This window comes from Protopterus annectens, chromosome 9.part0, assembly GCF_019279795.1.
Source record: "Protopterus annectens isolate FY-2018-M chromosome 9.part0, PAN1.0, whole genome shotgun sequence".
Taxonomy (NCBI): Eukaryota; Metazoa; Chordata; order Ceratodontiformes; family Protopteridae; genus Protopterus; species Protopterus annectens.
The window spans coordinates 221555320-221575303 of NC_056743.1; positions in this window are offsets into that span (position 1 = coordinate 221555320).

Consider the following 19984-nt stretch of genomic DNA (forward strand, 5'->3'; position numbering starts at 1 on the left):
AATACCTCCAAAGTGAATTATTCAGCATAGAACATCTAATTCAGAAAGCACCACAACAGGACAGAGCAATGGAACTTCATATTAAGGGGAAACCAGAGGAATGGGAAGCAACTGGTCAGGTGCCATATGCAGATATTTTGGAACCTTCCACAGAAAACCGGTATAAACATCCACTTGAAGCTGGACAGCAAAGGAAGGAGCAGGATGCTGTGGAAACTCTGACATAGTTAATGTTGAGGAGTGATAGGCCACTGAGTTGTCATATGACAGAGTAACAGATGGTACAAGATGAGATTGAAGCCACAGGAAGATGTAATAGAACTTTCTATAGAATGCCCACAGGAAATGGAAAAAAAAAAAAAAGTGCCCTCCATCTAGAAGAAATCGAGGTAAGAGAAGAGTTGCTTGACTTAATAGAGATAGACATATTAGGATCAATGAAAAAAAACAGACTGCAGAAGGTCAATAAAACATAAAAAGTCAGAAGTTTGATAAAACAAATGGACGCAGTAATTAGGACTGTCCAGAGAGATTTGTATGATATAACAGAAGTAAAGAGGATATATTACTGTGCAGCTAAATTAATAACTGATAAAGTTCTACCACAAGAACACAGGGAAGTGAAGGAGAGAAAGGGAAGAAATTGAACACCATCATGGAAGAATCGAATAGAGAAAACTATAAAGCAACTAAGACAAGGAGTGTCACTATTATAAGAGTATAGAAGAGGGAACAGATCAACAAAAATATTCAGAAAGATAGATGTGATAAAAGCAATGCGCAGTATTAGAACAGATCAGAATCTATCATGCAGTATCGCAAATAATAAACTAAAAATCTCAGCACAGACGGAAAAAATTTAGAAGATATGTAGACAACTATAAAGGAAAAGTACAAAATAAGTAATTTATTGATGACCCAAAAAAGTTTCATAGAGAATTGGGAAATAAGGTAAAAGGAATTGAAAGATCACCAAAAAAGGAAGAAATAGATAAACTTTGAAGAAGTATATATGAAGATCCAGTGGAACATAACTAAGATGCTAAATGGATAGAAGAAGTATTTATTTATTTATTTTATTTATTTATTTTACATTTGTTGACCAGGATAGTCCAACTGGATTAATGTCCATTTTCAGTGGAGGCCCGGGGAGAAAAGCTCCAAGGTAGACAGATAAGTAATAACAAAGAAGACATATTACAGATGAGATATTTACAAATGACATAAGCAGACATGAAATAGACAATATCACAAGTTTGAGTTACCCCTGGTAACAGTCAGGGGAAAAAATAACAGTAATCTGATTAATAGATTATATACATTCATGGTGAGAGTTAGCCAGGCTTGTTACAGTGCCAAAGCCAGTTTAGTGCCAGATGTTATTTGAGTTTAGCTTTGAATTGGGATAGGGAGGAGAGCAAAGTAATGTTAGCTGGAAGGAGGTTCTATGCTTTACCTGCAGAGTTTGCAAAGAGGGAGTCACCGGCTACATTGTTAATTTTAATTGTCATAATTTGTAGTCTAAAAAAGCAACAAAAGTGGCGCCTAGAAGGTGAAAACTGCAAAGTCTAACAAAATCCACAAAATGTAAAAGTTAAGAACACAATTTTATTCAAATTGCTTTTCGTCCAGCTAGTAGCCAAACTTCTTCAGACAACACCACTTTCCTACCAATTAATCAATTTGTATAACAAATGATTTAGATGAAGTATAAATGGAGCTGGATGTAGTAGTTTATTTTATCTTGTTGTTGGACTTCGCAGTTTTCACCTTCCAGGCGCCACTTTTGTTGCTTTTTTGGGTTTGTTCTTTGGTTTCTTCAGTATAATTTGTAGTCTGTTTGAAGATCGGAGCAGTCTTGGATTGTTGTGTGTGTGTGGGGGGGTGATCATATTTTTAAGAGCTGGTGTGTTATCTGGATAATAGAGGATTTTATTAGCTACAATTAAAAGGGTATATTGGATTAGTCTGGAAAGTTCTAGCCACCCAAGCTGTTTAAGGTTGATGCAATGGTGTGTTCTAAAAGGTAGGCCAGTGGCAAACCTGGCAATGTGGTTGTAACAGATTGAGAGTCTATTAAGTGCAGTTTTATTTAGATTAGAGAGAAAGGGGGATGCATATAAAAGTGCTGAAAGCAGGTGGGAGCAAGCTATGGCAACCATAGCAGGAGGGGTTAGGAAGGTGTTTATTCTATACAATGACCCAAGTTTTTTATTGATTGTTTTGTTCATTTGGTTTACATGAAGGTCAAATTTTAGATTATTATCAATTATTACTCCTAACAGTTTTGTAGAGGACTCGGGGGTGATTATTGTGCCATCTTTTGCATTTATGGTGAAGATAAATGGTGTGGACCTTTGTGTTGAAGTGAATAACAGCATTTTAGTTTTTGGGGGATTTAGCAACAATCGATGTTCGGAGAACTAGGTTTCTATAGTATTAAAGGTGGATTGGGTAACAGACTTTAATTCTGGGGGAGATGTGGCTGACTGACTCAGTGTGTATTCCTAGGCTTTAGGCTTGCATTTGGTATGTACTATTACCTGAAGTTTATAGTTATGCTTTCTATTTTACACTGTACTTTGCACCAAAGTATAGACTTTGATTAGCCTGTGTTTTGTAAACTAGCAAGATATAAGTTAGCTCTAGTTTATTGCTTATGAGTGTTATATACAGGGCTTTATATGAGGATATTTAATATCACAGAATGCCAGGGCAACTAGTGAAAATGTAATACTTGGAGGGAGCCAAATTGCTATGGGGCAGAATAAGGTGCCTCTATACAAAGGTCAGCAGTCTTCAGTACATAAGAGTACAAAACAGTATTAGCCAATTGCAGGGCGGACTTCACGACACTTGTTTGTGACTACAGTCACATGGGGTAATGTTCTTCAGGCAGGAGAATTCTGTTAGTTAGACTGAGGGGGTCTACCTAAAAACAAAAATATAGTAGGAGTAAGAACCTTACTAGCACATGAAACGTCACCAAACAAGCAGCTTTTCACCATTCACTTAAACTATAAGGACTACGGTAATCAGCAGCACCATTTAGCTGCAATACAGTATTAGCTTCGTAAAAGAAGTAAAAGTAAAAGAAAGTAAAAGAAAGAATAAAACGTTTAAAGGCACAGGATATGAAATGGGATGAAGTAACAACCAGATAAAACTCAACCATGGCAATAGAACAAAAGGGTGACAAAAGAAATGTATATGGAACAAAGGATCATTTGTTGTTAAATAAAGTCATAATGGAGAATTGTGAAAAGGAGAAAAATCTAAGTCCTGTATCGATAGATTACAAAAAAGCATTTGAAAGCATTCCACATTCATGCATAAAGGAATGCTTACAGATGTATAAGATATTGATCAATTACATTACAGTGACCATGAGACAGTGGCAAATCACTTTGCAGCTAAGCCATAATAAAGGAGAAATGACCATCTCAGAGATAAAAATTTAAAGAGGGATATTCCATGGTGATTCTTTGTTACTGGTTTTCTTTTCTCTTGCCCTTAACCCATTAAACTGTTCATGTAAAAAAAATCAGGTCATAGTTACAATTTGGCTCCCAAAAAACAAACAAACAACAAAACCAAAGTGTAAAGACTTCTCATCTTCTTTTTGTGGATGATTTAAAACAGTATAGTTCATCATATGTGGAGCTGAAAGCACAATTGTAAATGGTCAAAACTTTCTCAAATGATATAAGACTGCCATTTTGTCTTGATAAATGGGCAAAAGCAACATTTAAAGCAAAAAAGCTGCAGCACCAAGAAAAAGTCAGTTTGGGACAGAGATGTAATGTAAACGAACTTGACCAGGAGGAAGTGTATAAATATTTAGGAATTATTGAAATATTGGCAATAAAATGTGAACATGAACAAATGTGAACAAAACTCAGTAAGCAATATTTCTGAAGACTAAAATTAATACGGAAAGCACCCCAATTTACACTTCCTATTCCAGCTTACAGATATGGGGTGATTGACTAGCCACAAAATGCATTGGACCAGTTGGACAGGAAAACAAAAAAAATGCTTTACACTTAAATGATATATAAAAATCAGTGTATATCAAGATGGTATATTCCTTGTTCAGAAAGAGGTATGGGTCTCCTCAAAACTGATAACGTGTATAGATCTGCAGTCTTGGGACTGCATACATACCTGCTGACTTCATGAGATCCAAACATAGTTAAAGTTTTAAAACATGAGGAGAGCAAGTCTAAGATTATGTCCCTGCTTAGTTTAGCAGAAGCATATCAATGACAAGTGGGAATGGAAATCAAACCAGAAGTAGACAAAAGTTAGGGACCAAATGAATGTGCCAAAAAAAAAAAGCACACACACACACACACAAAATAAAGAATATAAGGTGAAGGATCAGATGAGAAGGCAAGAAATGTGGGAAATGCATAAATATAGTTTCAAGTATAGAAAACCTTTGGAACAATCTTGTGTTGATCAGGATCTGATGCAGGAATGGTTAAGGAGAGGTGTATTTAAACCAAAAGATGAAAGGCTAATATTGGCTGTTCAGGATAGTGGACTATGTAAATGTTGATGTACAAAGTCCCTCAAACATTTGGGATAAACATACAAGTGCATGTTCTGTAAAACAGAGCTGGAATCAGTTACACATCTTGTTGCTGGGTGTAATACACTAATGTCAGAGGGCCTGTATACTGAAGGGCTAAGCAACATTGATGTCAGTGTATTCAGCATCACATGGATTTTTGAAATGAAGCCTCTGATGTCTGTAGTGCATTGAAGCATGGACAAATATGTATCTGTCTGTCTGTTGTTGGAGATTTTTGTATTTGCATTCTTCAGGGATATGTCTTCTATCATGCGCATTGTATGGTTGATCGTTTGAGGTCAATTTTTTTTAAGGTGTTACATGAGCCATTCTACAGTGAAGACCCATATGTAAGCCTCACCATTCTGGGATTCACAAAATTTTAGCAGGGGCCCTGACAAAATAACTCTTTAAACTTGGAAATTGAATGTGTCATTAATGCCATGTTATGTTGTCCTACACAATAGTAGCTATAGCAAGTCACAGCTGAAATTGAAAGAGCCCTAAGTTTGATCACTGTGAGTGCAGAAGTACATGTATGAGTGAGGAGTTAAAGGGTGCAGAATCTCAGAGTGTTGTTTATTTTCCAAGGGGCAGTGAGCCTGGACTTAGGTTATATAAGTAGCAAAGGTTAAGAGGACACAGCACTGTAGAAAAGCTTAAATGCTGTAAAAGGGACTTCAGCAACTTACTGTTTTTTCTGGTTGAGTCAGTTTAATTTTCAAAGTGTCAGGACTGACACTGGTGGGTTAAGGAATTCTGATTGGAAACAATTAGAAATGTTTATTCCCTATTCAGTTATAGTTTCACCAGTCAGAGGTATAACTAGGGTGGTGGGTGCCTAGCTCCCTCACTACTGAACCACAGTTTGAGCTCAGGACAATGTCTTCTCTATCTTCTTTCTGTTTTGAGCAAAAAAACATCTGTTGCTTTTCTTGTTTATCCTTTCTGCTAACTCCTTTCCAAATGCTGCCTTTGCAGGCCTTACCACCTCTGTTGCTTGCTGGCCTCCTTGTCTTGTGCCTCTTGTACTGCTCCACTCTCCCCGTTCAATCTCTTGTAAGCCATGTATTTTGCCCTAATTGCTATCTTTACACTCATTAAAGCCACAATGACCTTCTCTTTTTGCATGTTGTGTCTACTTTGCAGCTTTGTCCATAGCTTTGAGTACTTCATCCTGGAGACTTTCACATATTTTTATTTTTACACCCATATTTGGCTCTCAGTCTCTTAAAAAATCACTGATGCTCTTCTCAACATAGCAACAACTCATTCCAATAAAAACCTCTCACTATATTGTCTGTTTTTGTTTTTCTACATGCCCCAACTAGTGCACAACACATGATGACATGATCACTTTTGGATAATAGCATCTTAATCTGGACATCCATGACACCCTATGTGGTAGTCACAACAGTGTACAGAATTCTATCTTTCCTGGTACAGACTTGCCCTAGTTGTCTGAGCCCCAATTGGTACAAAACGCAATCAATTCCTGCTCCTCCTCTAAGCTGAACATTCTAATTCTTCTGTCTGTTCCTGGAAGATACAGATACTCCATGAGTTAATACTACCTCCTATTCTATTATTTTCTCCTCCAATCTCTGATCCACCTTCCCCTGTTAGGAGTTGTGATGATATACTATGTCAGACAGCCTCTCTTCCCATTTCTCTTTCTTAACTGGAAGAGTATATGTGTGTGAATGAGAGGGAGGATAGAAGAATGGTGAAAATGCAGGGAGTAGAGGTGGCTAAGGCGGATGAGTTTAAATACTTGGGATCAACAATTCAGAGTAATGGTGAGTGTGTAAGAGAGGTGAAGAAGAGAGTACAGGCAGGATGGAGTGGGTGGAGAAGAGTGTCAGGAGTGATTTGTGACAGACGAGTACCAGTAAGAGTGAAAGAGAAGGTCTACAAGAGGGTAGTGAGACCAGCTATGTTATATGGGTTGGAGACAGTGGCACTGACAAAAAGGCAGGAGTCAGAGCTTGACGTGGCAGAGTTGAAGATGTTAAGATTTGCACTGGGTGTGATGAGGATGGACAGGATTAGGAATAAGTATATTAGAGGGTCAGCCCAGGTTGGAAGGTTTGGAGACAAAGCCAGAGAGGCAAGATTGCATTGGTTTGGACATGTGCTGAGGAGGGATGCAGAGTATATTGGGAAAAAGATGCTAAGGATGAAGCTGCCAGGTAACAGGAAAAGAGGAAGTCCTAAGATATTTATAGATGTGGTGAGAGAGGACATGCAGGTGGTTGGTGTGACAGAGCAAGATGCAGAGGACAGGAAGAAATGTAAACAGTCAATCCGCTGTGGCGACCCCTAATGGGAGCAGCCGAAAGAAGAAGAAGAACTGGAAGAGCACTTAACATAACTTTTGTCTCTGTGTTTCCTTGCTTCGTTTTTAGCATTGTGGCCTTGCTCCTTTCTGCATTCACATCTGTTGCACACCTTTATGCAGACTGCTAACCCAACCAATCCCCCCTTCCCTGTCATTTCTCAATGGTCTGTAGCTAGCCATCTCCATACTCCACTCTGTCTTGTCATTTAGTCATGTAATTCCAGTCATGTTTACTGTCCCTTCCCTTCCTGCTTCACTGATTGCAGCTTCCCCATCTTTCTACCCAGACTCCCTGCACTGAAGAGTACGATTATTCGGCATTAGTCCAAGTCATGCCTTTTGATCTTCTTCTTCTGCTATGTTCTTCAGCTTTTTATCTTCTGTCGATTGCTTAATTTCCCCTATCCCTTTTCTACCTATGTTAATCTCCCTTTTTCCTTTTATTTTTATTAAAAGTCATGATAGTTGAGATTTTTTTCCCACTACACACAAAGGGTTGCCCATCCATTGTATACATTTCATGTTTCTGTCAATCCTCTACAGTTGAAAAAAATAGTCTTTCCATCTTTTCTTTCTTGCATATATTTGTAACCCCTTTGTGACTGAATATCCAGTCTCCAAAAGCATTCTTGCTTGCAAACAGTGGATGTCACCTACATCAGTTCTAACGTTTCCCAGTCTCAGACCTTCTAGGTGTCTGTGTTTGTTGCTTTTTCCATTGTAATACACCTACTATATCCCCCCAGTCTCTAAGTATTCCTCCTTCAGTCAATCCCAAATGTTCCAACTGGTCCATATTTGTTGGTCTCTGCCTTTCCAGTACAACTCAGTGTGCCTGACTTCCCACTACCCTCCTGCTGTTATTCTGATGTTGGATCTTGCATGGCTACTTCTGGCGATGTCTCCCATTATCATGGGTCATTGCTTTTTGCACGTGTCCTTCCATCCCACTACCCTTCTTCTTGCCATGTACTTTGTGAGTATTTCTCCTACTTTTTCCTTTCACATTGTGCTGTGTCATCCCACTTGCATGGACTCCTCTGATTACCTCTTCCCATTTTCTCCTGTCTGCTGCCTTTCTCCCATATCTTTTCCCATCCCATCCCATTCCATCTCATAGCCCCCGATACCTTCTCTTTTACAGTCTCTCTCAGTAGTTTCTCACTTGTCTAGCCAGTCCACTATACTATCATTGAAACTGTAACTTACAGTAAACGTCTAGTTGTTATAATAGATGACAGCCTCAAGTATGACCAGCATATATTGCACACCATTAAATCTACATACCAGAAACTAGGCTTCTTTTACATCATCAATGTATTCCTTACAGATACTGCAAGAAAAACTCTAGCCACAACCTTCTTACTGCCAACTCTCTTATATGCCACTCTTATTTTAACAAACTTAAACAATACTCAGAGAAATAAACTTGCTTCCTGCTACAATAAAATAGCTAAATTTGCCACCAGTCTTCCTTATTGGACCCACCATTGTCATAGCTTAAAGCAATTAAACTGGCTTGATCTACCTAACAGATTTACAACTAACTACAGCACACAAACTCATTCATCATCCAGAAAAATGCCCTGCACTACAAAACGTATTCCTACTGTCCAGCAAAGGACCTTCCTTCTAGTAACAAATTCTTACTACGCACAAGTAACTCAAATAATGTTGCATGAGAGTCCCTCTACTCCCAAAATGTTGCTAATCCCTGGAATAGTATCCTCATACAAATAAAACTCTCTGACAAATTCAATAGTTTTAAACCATTGCTTAAACAACATCCTAACCAATCCTGGTCCAGCACACATTCATCACTAAGTTAAGACTTTGTGCTCACTGTACAATACTCTCCAAATACTATCCTTACACAGAATACTCTCAACCTCTCACTGAAATGACAAAACAAATTTTATACATAACTGCTAGCTGTACAATCCATTCAGCTGCATGTGTGTTCTCTAGTAACCTCTACCTCTGTAAAATCTTAGAATGTATAAATGAACTGCTTTACATGTATAAATGTAAATAGAAATGTAACTATTCTGTGTTTAATGCAATGTGAACAAAAGGAGCTTTTCTGCCCAGGCTGAAAATGGATATTACCCAGTCAGACTTTCCCAGAAAACAAGGACAAATAAATAAATAAAATAAATACTGTGGACCCCACAGCATATGCAGCCTTAATGTGTCCTGAGCAAACCAGCTGCTTCACATCCTAGTCCCTCGCGGATTTCATTCATTCCTCTTGTACAATCTGTGTTACTGGTTTTATGCCCTGCTCTTAGTGTCCTAACTTTTTCCTTTATTTATTTATTTTCCCATGGACATTTTATTAGTTATTTATTTAATTATGCCAAAGTCCTTTTTTTTTTTTTTCCTGGCGGGAGGATTATCATATAGCATGGAAAATAATTTGTATAATTGTGCCTAATGGTATGAGAGCAGATTAGTCTAATACATAATGTAAATTCTTTAGCATGATATAATGCTTTATGCTTTCTCTACGCCTTGATCAAATGAATACTTTTGTTGAAGTTTAACTTGGTTATTTCTGTTAAATTCAAGAACGAATTTGAGTCAAATTATGATTACAGTTTCAGGGTATTTGACTTGATTATCCTGTTTGTTTTTTTTTTTTTTCTGAAGCCTATATTTGTATTCTATGCTTTTTGGTTGTGTGTGTGTCGAGTAATAAAATATCCAGTACAGTTTCCTAAAGAAATAATACTAACTGAGGTAATGTGAACACCAGGTAGACTGTGGGAAAGAAAATTAGGAGTAGTGACTGCAAAAAGGAAGAATGTTTCAGTTGGTATCCCTCCAAAAGAGTGCTGTATATTCATTGCCAATTACTGTATATAAACATAATAACTTCACTTAACTCAGCTGCTGTGGGGAACAAACGTTAAAATGAGAAATCAAGAGGTTTGGTTCTGCAAAGCTAATAACACCCCATAATCCCCAAAGAGTTCTGCTGTACATCTCTATCACTACACTGACTTGAAAAAAGTGAAACTAAAAAGCAACAAATTAAATACTACTTATATGTTTTAAAATGAGACATGCTTAGTTGTTTTATATAACTGATGAATAGAAAATAATAACTTAAAATAAGTCCAGAATGAAAGTTTATCTTTTCTTATTTTACTTCTGCACATTGTAGTGTTTTCTTTAAAATGTATGCATTTGAATTTGAAGCTAGTCAGTGTTTTCCTGTAGTTCAGTCTGTTGTAGACTTGGAATGAATGCCTTTACTACCTTACTACGGAACACAAACAGTTCTACTTAATTATCTAGCTCTTTCACACGTCACTATTTGCGTCCCAATTCATGCATTCCTTGACAACTGCAGCAGGGATGTTCAGGAGGGAAGAAAGATTTTGCAGCCAATTCCCATTTTCTTCTTGTTTCATTAACTAAAACAATGCCCCCTGTATCGTCAGCAATATACAAAACCAGTGAGTTCATCCTGGATTTATATATATTGGCCTGTTTCACTTCATAGTAGTGTTTAACAAACATGTAGCGGACAGCTTGGATCACTGATGCTTTTATTGTAGTGTTAAACTGATTACTGCTATCAAGGCCTAGTGAGAGGTTGATTTCCTTATGTGTCAGTCTCCTAAAGGTGTCTCTCACTCCATAAGCTGAAATTCTGCAGTAGTATTTCAGGTAAAAAAAAAAAGAAGTTTATATTGCCACACAAAAGCAACTCTGCATGTAGGTGGGTACCAACATATTCTAACACTAAAAATGGTTCCTCTGCTATACAAAGAACATTTAAAACAACCATGGCAGATGGTGTAAACAATGCTTTCAAACATGAAACAACTACTATAAACATCCAAACATATTTCACTTTGTACAAGACAGGAAAGAAGCTTCTGTTCACATGCTTAAAACACCCTGTATGCTGATTAGCATCCAGTTACCAATTTATCTTGTGAGAAGTAATTGAATTAGTTTATGCAATAACATTCAGCTTGTCTTTAACTTTTTGTAAACAAGGCAAAGCAACTATTGCTTCCGACTAGTGCATTATCAGAAACTATCCTGCAAATCATACCAGTTTCACATACATTGCAGATGTCCTCAGATCTCATACTTTCTCAGCGAGAGGTGTTGCAGAAAGGTGTAATAGAAATATGCAAAGAAGACAGTAACTCTTCCAAATTTGACAGCTGTTCCTTTCTGGCATTTTTTGACTCCAGCAGGTAGTAATCACTTATTAAGAAGGTAGTATCCCTTGGTTGAACTGTAGTGCCTTACATCTGACTACTTGTCCTCTGATGGAAGCATCATGTAGACAGATCTGCAAAAAGCAAAATGAATGTTCCTTGTTGATGTGCAGGTCACTGAATTTGTTTATAGTCTTCCTTGTCTCAGCAATGACACTAATATGAAGAGTGGCAAGATAGTCTATTAGCTTCTCCTTATCTCTTAAGGTCAGAATTGATTACATTCTCCCAAACCAAACTGTCTATCGTGCCCAGCCTGAGTACAAGGAATAATTCTGACCTTTTGTCTTCATTCAAGGGCCTTCCATTTTCCCTTACCTAATGTGATTACTCAGATTTTTAACCTTTTATAATGAGAGATAATTGAGTGAGGGTCAATTATTAAATGAGCTATGAGGAAAAAAAAAGAAATAGAGCAGTGGATTCATTCTGTGAGCTGCCAATAAGTTGCATCACATAGACCAGGGTTTCTTCAGCCTCCGTCTGCCTACTTATGAGTTTGAAAAAATCACATAATCAGACAGTTCTTTCACAATCATTACCCTAATTAGCAAAACATGCCCAGTGTGCTTTCCCAGTTAACAAATAAATAAAGTAAAATAAAAAAATACAAAAAAAGTCAGATTTGTAATTGATATGAACAAGGGTTTTATTGACCAGATATAGGGGGTTAATAAGCAATTTAAAAGCCCCATTTTTTTTTTTTTTTTGCTTTTCTATACTTAATTCAGTGTAAATGAGCTCTGTGACATTTTGCTACAAATTGATCTGTGCCCATTGGCTGTAAGGGGCAGTTTGTTAAAATACTGACTGGTGCCTGAATAAACTATGAAGATCATCGTTGTTACCTTTGACATTCTTAGGAAATAGCACTGTGGATTGGATAAAACAGAATTTGAAAGAAGAGCTGGGATAAATAATGTTATATAGAATAACCCTCATTAGAAACACATGAATATGCAGAGACAGAAATTATACAGTTAGGGTTTTCAAGTGTTTTAAGTCAGAAACAAAGAGAAGAGCATGCCCAAACAAGTTTTCCCCCAAAGAACTCTGCAGTCACAGAAGAAATAAACAGAAACAAAACTATTTGTGATTGAAAGAGAGGAGCTGAGTAGATTGCAAATCAGTTAGCCGCACTAAATAATTTGCTTTAAATAATGGGCAAAGCATACAACAATATCCTATTTGGAGGATGACAGCTCTCCAAAAGGGTGTGAATGTGCAGATATTACATAGTAAAAAAGTCAACCATTTCACAGCAGCATATTAAGCCATCATGAAGCACAGACTGAAAAAAGCAAACAGCCCCCATTTTTTACACTTGCTAAATGTGACTTTGCTAAAGGAAGTGTAAAATTTTAAAAAGGTAAATTAAAAGGAACAAATATACACACATTCCCTTCAAATGGCTGCATATCCCTGATCATATCTGATATATATTATGTGTTAAATGGATAGAGACACACAAATGCCATGCATACATAAACATATACATAAACATAGAAGGTTCATACTGCAATGCCTTGGCTATATTCATACCTTATGAAAGATTCATACCAGCTGAAATATGTTCATCATATTGATCACTGCTGCAGTAGCCTTAGCTATATGCTTTATATCATATCAAGGATATAACAGCTGGCCAGCTTCCAACGCTTCAGGGCACCTTCCACACACCTAACCATTAGGTAGCTTGAGCTGAGCAGCATAAAATCACAGGTTTGAGCAACAAGCCCTTCAGATCTTTTCTGCCATTGATGAGAGCTGTGCTTTACAGGCAGTCAAGGATTGATTGTTGCCTTGTGCTGTCCCCTTGGTAGGAAGATTAGTTCCTTTTGGGGAAAAAAAACTTCCACATAAAGATGTTATTGCTTAAATGTGCTTTCTTGCTAAGGAAAATTAGTTTTAATATTGGAGTCTGTTTTAATGGACTGTTATGAGACTTAAACTGCACTTTTTCTACTAGTTTTAAAGTTGTTTAAAGTAATTAAAAAACATTTGTTATGTGGAGAAATTGTGCTTATTTTACTTTCTTGGGACTGATAAAGCCACTACAGCAGCCTAGCAAATTGCCTCAGCTGCAGTTAGTTGACTCTGTTATAGCCAAATTGGTTCATCAGACACTCATTTTGTAGTCAGGATCCCTCGGGTGTAGCACCTACCGGCACTATGGAACAAGGATTAGCTATATTCTCTGTAGCTGTTGAGTTCCCCACAGTGGCAAGGGAGATCACCTCTTGTCAGTCCTCACAAAGGGAAGAGGGAAGGCTTCCCTGTTTAGTCAAAATGTCGTGCTTATCCTTGAGAAAGCTGCAGCTGCTGCTATTAACAGTACTGTTGCCTCTATTTTCTTGTCAAAAAGAGACAGAATACTAAACATGTATCTACTTCTCCTCTTCAAATGTCACTAGGTGGGAGTAGTTTATTTCATTTGGCTCAGGGTTTAAGTCAGGCTATTGACCATTTTTATAAGGTGGTTTCTGGTAAAAGAAAGAGAATGCCTATTTTCCTGAAGAGATTCAAGAATCACAGGGACAACACAGGGATTTCTCCTCAGATTTCTGATTCACACTCAGAGGAGAGCACAGTATCTGATTTTTCCTGCGGGAATTTCTCTGCCTCTGAGACTGCTTCTTCAGTGAGTTGTTGGAATTTCCAGAACCTTCACCCACTCCTCCATTGCTGTCAGCCTTGGAGGATGTGTGTATTATTGCCTGCAATTTTCCTGACAGTTAGCCCGCTGCTCTTAAAAAGGCAAATAGATTATATAAAGTTCCTCAGTCTTTTAAGTTTTAATACATTCATTCCAAACCTAATGCAGCAATAACTTTAGTTAATCCTACTGCTGCTAAACATTTATATAATTCCAATCTTGTACTTTCTGACAAGGATGAGTCATAACTATGAAAAAAATGTGTATGCCTCTGCTACTTTGATTTTCAAAATTTTGAATTGTCAGGCTTACATGTTAAACTTTAGTAATTGTGAAAGTATGAAAGTATGAGGAATGGTTCATGTCAGGAAAACTCTTCTTTACATGGTTTATTTTGTTGCATTTAACAGGTCACAACTCACTGTTTAAAGTGTGTGCATGACCCTGTTGATACTTCTTCCAGGGCAATGGCCACTTCCCAGGTTGGGAACGGTTTTTATTTAAGGATATTTCTAGTGTTGAAGGAAGAAAGAAAATGCTTGGAAAACAGTTTTAGATCTTATTTTCCTAAGCCAATTTATGATAGTGCTCAAGTTCGGAATGCTGTCACTTCACAACCTGTTACCCCTTCTCCCTCATTTAAGTTTCCTGGTAACAATAAATTTAAAAGATGCTTAACACCACATGCATAGTCATCCAGACTTCAGGCATTTCTTAAGGTTTTGTGTGTCTGGATCACATTAGCAGTTCTCTGTCTTACCCTTTTGACTGCCACTGCACCAAGAGTGTTCACAAAGTGTCTAGCTCCAGTTATAGCTCACTCCAGGCTACAAAGTAGCCACATTTTCCATTATTTAGATGACTTGCTTATCTTTGTAGAGTCTTTTTCAAAGTCTCAGGAATCTCTATCTTGCATAAGAAATTTCTTACGCAAGCTGGGATTCTAAGACAACATTCAAAATTCTTTTTGACTCCATCACACAGGATTGTATTCCTAGTGTGTCTGCTAGACACCTCAGTTCAAAGAGCTATTCCACCCCGCCCCCCAAAAAAATAGATCTATATCTAGATCAATTTCTAGAGTTTTCTACTCAGATTATGGTCACTACAATGAGAATACCTCAGAAGTTGGGGCTTTGTTATATGAATATCATGATATTCACAACAAGACTCCACATGAGAAATGTACAATGGTATCTGAATTATCTTTATTCCAAGTACAAACTCCCATTATGTTTTCAAATCTCATCTCTGGGGTTTGTCAGAAGAGAAATCACTTGGTGGAGACAGCAAATATTCCTAAATCCAGGCGTTCCCTTCTCTACTCCGGCTTCAAAGCAGTCAGTCACCACAGATGCATCAGATTTTGCTTGGGGAACAGTTTTAGGGGAGGTAAAAGTGCAAGGTGTGTGCGACACCAAGGTAGATAGGGTCTATGTTATATTATCGCACACTTACAAAGTAAGCGAAAGCTTACAATGTCAAAATCTCAGAACAGCGATTTTTTTTTCCCTTGGAAAAAAATCGCTGTTCCAAAATAAAAAAAATAAAAAATAAAAAAAACTTTAAAACATTACATAAAGCCCCAAACATCCCCATACCCCCCTACTTAAATATACCAACTCCGAGATCGCACTACAGTGCCGAAAATGGCAAAGTAAGTAAAGCAGCCATGCAAATTCATTCCCAGGGAAAGAATTTGCTGAAAAGCCACTTCACTATTTTGCCGTTTTGTTCTTTTATGTTCGATCAAGACACATTCAACAAAATGCATCTGCGATCACGCAATAGGAGCCCGGTAGATACAAGCACATAAATATAAAGGAGATGCTTGCTCTGATCAAGGCACTCAACACTCTAAATTAACTTTGGTCACTTGAAGCTGTTCAACTTGTTACAAACAATTCCACACCCATGAGGTACATCAACAAGCAAGGGGAAAACAGTTCTTACCCCCTTCGAAGACTAGCTATGTTAGCTTGGGATATAGCTTCACAGCACAATCTCCCTCTACATGCATCCTACAGCTTGTCAGTGCAAACTGTGTAGCAGACAAGCTGAGCAGGACAAAGGCAGACCCCCCATGAAAAGAAATCAGATCAGGGAGTCTTCCAAGATTAGAACGTTCTGTGAGAAGTTTCTCAAATAGACTCATTGATCAATCAAGTGGCAAACTTCTGCCCCAAGACTGCATTCAAGAAGGTCTAAAAGACAAAGGTCTTTCATTTTCCTTGGTCAGGAAAGTTCCTGTATACTTTTTTACCCTTTACATTGATATCCAGGATACTTCGGAAGATTCAGAAGGAATCCCCCAAAGATCATTGTGGTAAGTCCCTTCTGTCTCAGGCAACATGGTTCTCCCTTCTTTTGGAAATGCGCACAGGTAATCATCACAGGTTTCCTCACAGAATGAGTCTACTTCTACAGGAACAGTGTTCTTTCATATATCCTGACTCCAATCAACTTCAAAGGATTGCCTGGATGATAGGGTATAATTCCCTTTAGTTACCCATTTATTGAGGAGACATACAGCAGGTACTAATGGAGGCAAGAAAACATGCTACTAGCAAATCATATATTAGCAAATGGAAACAGTGGAAAAGGCTTTCTAGTTGGTGCCAATAATATAAATAGCATTCATTCAGGGTTAGTGTTTCTCTGGTTTTACAACATCTGTATGTGCTATTAACCTTTGACCTTTCTTACTCTTCCATCACAGTTATTTTATTGGCAATTTCAGCATGTCTGTCCATGGATCCTCCACTTTCAAGGCATTCTTATGTCAATATGTTCTTGAAATGGGTTTTACATAACAGCCCCTCCATGAGATCTTAATTTTGCATTACGGAATGTAACACTTGTTCCATATGTACAGGCTAATCTGAATGACTTGAAGTTCTTAACATGGAAAACGTTTTAATGATTGCTCTGATCGCTGCAAGAAGGGTATATGAGTCAAAATGTAGTGGTTCCTCCTAGTTTTTGTTAGAGAAGCTAACACTTGCTCCTTTTGAACCAGCTCATCTGGCTGAGTCAAGGTTCTTAACATTGAACTCTGTTTCAATGATTGCTCTGACCTCCATATGAATAGTGTCTGAGTTGCAAGCTGTGTCAGCCCTATCTCATTTCCAAAGAGACAGGGTTTGTTTGAGAACTAATCCTTTTTTATGCCTAAAGTAGTATAAAAGTTTACTTTAACCAAACTGTCCATCTCCTTTGTTTTTCCCCTGAACCTAAAAATGAGGGAGAAATGATATTCCATATCTTGGATGTCCACAGACAACTTGGATACTATCTAAACAGAACAATATATTTATTTATTTATTTTACATTTGTGGACCGGGATAGTGTGACTGGATACATGTCCATTTTCAGCAGAGGCGCAGGAAGAAAAGCTCCATACATACAAAGACTATTACATATAAGATATAAAAACATTTGTCAAGATCAGAGCAGTATATGATACAAACATACATAGATTCATACTCCATCAGTCTAACAATATAATACATTGTTATAAGGCTATAGACATACACTTAAGGATGCAGTCAAAGTGGAGGAAGACACCCTGTTTTAGAACATGAGTATTTGGTATTAATTAGTCCAGATTGGTGCATAGGCAAAGCCAGTGCAGTTTGAAGTACTGTATTAGATTTTTCCTGACTTGTGTTGGAGAGTTCTGAAGTAAGGTCAACAGGAAGGAAGTTGAGTAGGCAAACATTGATTCTCCAGCTAAGTTGTTAGCTTTGAAAGTTTGAACTAAGAGTTTGTCGAATGAGCGTAGTGCCCTAAGGTTACTGCAGGGAGTGATAAGGTTAACGAGTATAGGCATATTTTCAGGCTGATAGAGAATCTTGTGAGCTACAATTAGTTGATTGACCTGAAGTAGATTAGGTAATTCAAGCCACCCTAGAGAGTTTACGTTAAGGCAGTGATGGGTTCTGTAAGCTGTAGCAGTGGCGAATCTGGCAATGTTACTATTGCAACTAGATAGTTTGTTAAGGTTAGTCTTACTCAAGTTTGTAAATAAAGGGGAAGTATAAAGGAGGATGGAGAGAAGGTGTGTTTGGGCAATTACAGTTCTAGCTAATGGAGTTAGGTAGGGTTTAATCCTATGGAGTGATCCAAGTATTTTATTGACAGCTTTAATAATTTGATTAATGTGTAAATCGAACTTCAGGTTATTGTAAACTATTACTCCTAAGAGTTTGGTAGAGAGATCAGGAGAAATGATGGTCCCACTGTTAGATCTTATAGAAAAGGCTAGTAAAGGGTGTCTACTGTTGGGGAGAAAAGTAATAGTTTTGTTCGGATTTAATATGAGCCGCCTATTCAGGAGCTAGTTTTCTACTGTGTTAAAAGTGGCTTGGGAAACTATCTGAAGGTCCCTAGGGGAGGGGGCTGATCATATTAAAGTCGAATTATCTGCATATTGAACACAAATTGTATCTGGGATGGTCTTGTGCAAGTCATTAATAAAGACAGAAAATAGGAGAGGTCCTAATATAGATCCCTGGGGGCTCCTAGGGTGATAGGTAGTAGGGTAGATAATTTGTCCTTCCATAGGACATTTTGGTGTCTACCATTCAGATATGATTGGAATCACTTGAGAGTCTGGTTATCTAGGTAGACAGTTTTCAGTGCTAGTATGAGGAGTTAGGGGTTAACCATGTCAAAGGCCTTGGAAAGATCCAGAAAGAGGGCAGAGGAGAGTTTGTTATTGTTCCGATTTTGGTTAATGACATTAATAAAGGAGAGTAGGGCAGATATAGTGCTATGGAATGGTCTCAAACCATGCTAAGTGTTAGTCAGGAGATTGTTATTGGTAAGGTGGTTCATGAGTTTGTGGATACATTTTTCCATTATTTGTGCTAGGGGTGACAGGATAACTATGGATCTATAGTTTCATAATTCAGTGGAGCTGCTCCTTTTATGGAGAGGGATTACATGGGATGTTTTCCAGATGGAGGTGATGGTAGCCTCAGATACAGTTCTATTAATCAGGATGGTGACTATATACGCTATGACTTCTGCAGCTTTTTAAAGGTACTCAGCTGGGAGGAGATCTGGGGATATGGTGGTTGGTTTTAATTTCTTGAGTAGTGTGGTGATAAGTGAGGCAGGAACTGCTTGGAAGTTAAAGGAGAGTTGGGAGCAAGGTAAGGCATCAGTAGGGTTTGGGCAACCGGGAGATAGATGGCTAGCTAGCTGCTGGATGGTTTCTGTAAAGAAGCTATTAAAGGTGTTGGCTATTAATTCTGGAGGTTTTTGTTTAGTAGCTGAGGGGGAAGGAGTGCAGGACTGACCTGGACTTAGGAGTTTGTTTACACCTACCCAAAACTTTTGAGGATGGTTTTGGTGCTTCTGTTGTAGATGATAGTAATCGTCTTTTTATCTATTATAATGGATTTTTTTGAGTCACTCTTTAGCTGTCTATATCTAAGTTGATCTGCGGGGGCTTTTGTGGTATGCCATGTTAGCCAGCCTTTGTTTCTAAGTGACATTGTTTTGTCTGGTTTCTTTAGAAAGCCATGGGGCGACTTTTGTTTTTATTCTAATCAATCGTGCTGGTGCATGTATGTCAAGGATGGCTAGGAATTTGGTATTAAAGTAGGTTACAGCCTCTTCCAGTGGAAGATGCTTAAGAAATGATCAATTACATGCTTTGAGTTTATTTTTAAAACTAGCAAGGTTGAATTTCTTGCTCTTCCTTATTGTTTTGTAAGTGGGTTGGTTAGGGACTTTGGCTTTGTGCCTGATTATATAGGTAAGAAAGTGATCACTTATGTCATCAGGCAGGGTCTCAGCCTTATACATGTAGTGATCACTATTAATGAGTATCCAATCTAGGATGATTTTTTATTGTTGGGTTTACTGATCCTAGTGGGGGAGGATATGACCTGCTTAAATCCATAAAGGTTTACATGAAGAGTAGAGGGATCTGTAGAGCAAGAGTACCGATCTATGTTAAAATCACCAAGAACAATAGTTTCTTGGGGGTAGTTATTTGACAGCCAGCAAAGAAAATCTTCAAGGGTGTTTGTGTTATTGCCTGGGGGAACATAAACACTGACTAGATTTATGCATTTGTTCTTATTAATTTGTAGCTTAGTAATGATGATTTCAGCATTATCTGCTCGAGTTGTTTGTGGAGTGACACAGTT